The 3,441-nt window shown below is 47.2% G+C and overlaps 1 protein-coding gene across 11 annotated transcripts in view; it reads left to right on the top strand.

Moving 5' to 3' along the window:
- Window positions 1-3,441, top strand: part of PIK3CD (phosphatidylinositol-4,5-bisphosphate 3-kinase catalytic subunit delta) — a 61,929-nt gene that overhangs the window by 25,793 nt on the left and 32,695 nt on the right. The gene's annotated exons all lie outside the window — the stretch shown is intronic.

The following is a 3,441-nucleotide window of genomic DNA, read 5'->3' as shown; positions in this document are numbered from 1 at the left end:
GATTCGGGACGGAGCATCCTGCGCTCCGTCCGTTCGCAGCGATGCCTCCCAAAGCTTTGCCCTTGAACCCAGAGGGCTAGAGGGCAGCAGACCCGGCTCCTGAGGTCCCGGACGGTGTTGAGGGCCAGAGAGAAAAACGCACCTCCTCCCTGGCCGCCCTCTTGTGAATTCTGTCCCGGCTCCCTGTTCCCTGACCTGAATTCCTAAGGACCAGTCCCTTCCTTGCCTTCTCTAACCCTCCTTTCTCTCTGCTCCATCGCGTTTTCTGCTTCGTCCTTTCTCGTTTTGAAAGTGCTTTTGCTCTGATCGAGTCTCATTTCCATGTGACTGAGCTGCTGTTTTTTTGTCCTCTTGTTAATTAGCTTTTTTAGTCAGTGATGCAAGTTATTTCTTTCTTAGTTCTTGTCGCTGATCTCACCTTTCTTTGGTGGCTGTGCTCTGGGAAGTCCTTACCATCCTACCCTGGATGCTGAGTGGAGGGACCATCCGAACCCTGCAGCAGGGTCCACGGGGTATCCTTCCAGGGGTTAGGCTGGCAGCAGGGAGAATTCCAGCTTGGACCTTGGGGTGGCATCTTTTCCAACAGCTTCCTGGAATTGGGCGTTTTGTCTCATAGAGAAGAAGCCAATGGTTTAGGTTTCTTGCTCTTCAGGAACTCAGTGGGTTCCAGGCAGGAGAAACCAGCTGGGGAGTGAGGGGGAAGCCTCATGTCCTGCTGCTGGAATCCAGATGCATGGGCTTTCGGAACTCAGGTATCTTTTGCTCTCTGGGGTCAGATTATTTCCAGGAGCCGCCCACAGTGGGTAAAGAAGTACCACAGATGCAGTGAGTGGGCGAACCCCTCCCCACACACCATTCCCTTTCATCTCCACAAAGCAAGGATAAATCCTCCTTTATGATGTGATCTGGGTGTTGAATAGAGACCTCAAGTTCACAGACATGTTTTTTGCAGCCATTGAATGGAACTCGAACCCAGGCTTGACTCAGATCACTTACTTTGCTTTCAAATACCAAACAAAACCAACAAACAACTCTAGAAATGATCTGAATCATCTGTATGTATATAAATTCCTGCTTCGGTCACTGGAAATGTTCCTGTGGTTTGCTTCAGTACCACCAAAGAGAGCTGGGGGTGGCATTGACACAGATGGTGAAAAAGGCCCGTCAAGCACAATGTGACTGGTTTGCAAAAAGGGAACCTTGGTGAAAGAGTTGCTTTTGAGCTGAAGTCCTCTAAGGGAATGTGCTGAAGGTTTCTGAGACTTTCTCTTTTTAAAGATTTCTTACCTTTTTTCTTTCTCTACTTTCCTTCCTTCCTTCCTTCTTTCTCTCCCCTCTCTCTTTCTTTCTTCCTTCCTTCCTCTCTTTCTTTCTGTCTTTCTTGCTCTCTTTCTTTTTCCAGACAGATAAGGAGCTCAGAGTCAGGCAAGAGTGCATTGATGCTCATTGATTCCAAAGCATCTTTAACCTGTCAGGCAGAGGGACCTTTGCTGCTGGTTTTTTGGACCATTCCAGAAAGGTAGATCAGGCAAAGGAAACAAGTGTGTGAGGGAAGAAGAGATGTTATTTTGTAGATAGGTTAAGAATTTGAATGGAATCCACCCTCCCTGACTATCTAGCCAAAGGAGAGCTTCTCTGTAGGACTAGAATGCTAACAGGAAGAGAGTGACCCAAATTTGTGCTCAGAGCCAACAAAGGGGGATGTGAACTTAGATCCTTGCCAGTTTCCCAGCAAAGGTCTGCTGCTGACCAGGAAGAAAGGGATGGCTTTGCTCTGAGGAGCCCTAGAGCTCATTTTTAGGCTGCAGCATTTGGTATTTGACTTGCTTGTTCATGGTAGAGCCAGGCAGGCCTATTTGGCCAGAGAAGAATTAAAACCTTCTTCCGGAGGAAATGGATTGAATTTTCATAACTTGATACCGCTTCTCAAGGAGTCCTTAGGTGGGGACATTCTGTTTCTCTAGGGAGTCCGCAGTCACTGTACAATAAGAGGATGCTCCTTGGAACTTCCGGGACGTTAGTCCTTTCATTGTGCGAATGAAGAAACTGAAGCCAAAGACTGACACTGGCCAAACCTTGGCTGAGCACCTGCCTTTGGTGTCTGAGAGTGGCTGTGTGTGGTTAACAAGCTCGCAGATTGGTCCCATTTGCCAGCTGTGTGTGTACTTGTGTATTCTTGTACACCAAGTTTGTACACTATAAGCACCAAGCTCCTTATACGGATGTTCAAGCAGCCACTGTCATTTCTGATGGTTCAGGTAGGGCACAGGGTAATAGCATGATGTCATCCTTGGGGGCTTTCCCCCTCACCCTCACTTCATTTCGATCTTCATCGGGAATTTCCAAGCATCTTTATTAGTGTGGCTCTCTCTAAAAAGATCAAATTATTAAGCAGAATTTTTACCTATAAAGCAGAATGAAAGAGTGCCACTGTGGTACAACTAGAGACCTGCCCAGAACCCCTTCCACTCAGCACCCTGTCCCACACTTGCCACCCTCTGAAAAGCTCAGGGTGTTTCTGTGGAGCCACAGGACTCCCTGGCACAGAGGCAAAAACCATGGGTTGTGTAGACTGTGTTGAGGAGTTGGAGTTTCTTCTACACACCTGTTTACACTATCTTGATCTGTATTTCAGAAAATGACTTTTAATAATGATTTTTAACCCTCTGACTTTTTGATTCATAAAGGATACCTATTTACTGTTGAAAGTGTACAAAACAGAAAGAAATTGCAAGCATCTCTTGGCTATAATTCTACCCCAACCTGAAAGAACCATGTTTCCTTATTGGAGTATCCTCCCCCACCCCACCCCTGGAGAGACTTCTTTGCGTGTATCTTTGGAAGCTTGATTTTGATTTACTGTTAGATATGATCATGAACCTCCACAAAAAGAACTGAATGCAAAAATGAGAGTAAAGGTATAAATCCTTAAGAAAAACAGAAAAGTAGGTGATAGAGAAGGAGGGATGTGAGCAAAACTTTTGAAAGACGGGGAGCAGAGGAGTGAGAGAGAAGCAAAGCTTAGAAGGTTGAATATCCCAGCTGCGAGGAAGGGGAGCTGACATGTACACAGGACCCACTAAAGGCTAAAGAATGAGGGGTACAGAGTGTTCCTGATGATGGGGTGCGGGGGGCAGGTGGAAGCAGGAATATTAGTTGAAAGTTTGTGTTAGAGCCACAGACCCCTCTCTCAGGCTGCCGGCAGCGTCCTCCCCCACCAGCTGCTTTCCTACAGGCAGTGTTGAACCAGGGCAGCCGCGGGTGAGGGAGGCTCTGTACTGAGAGCAGGAGAATTCAGTGAAAGTTTGTGTGCTGAACAGAGAGACCCTCTCCCGCTACTCCCACAGTGTGGCTGTCTGGCTTCTACCCATCCTCCAGGCAGGGTTTTGAAGAACTTCTCTCTGAGGAAATGGACCTCACATGAAAAAACGCTCCTTTATC

The sequence above is a fragment of the Bos indicus genome, chromosome 16 (assembly GCF_029378745.1).
Source record: "Bos indicus isolate NIAB-ARS_2022 breed Sahiwal x Tharparkar chromosome 16, NIAB-ARS_B.indTharparkar_mat_pri_1.0, whole genome shotgun sequence".
NCBI lineage: Eukaryota > Metazoa > Chordata > Mammalia > Artiodactyla > Bovidae > Bos > Bos indicus.
Note: the sequence above shows the minus strand (reverse complement) of the source record. Positions and strands in the feature narration are given on the sequence as shown.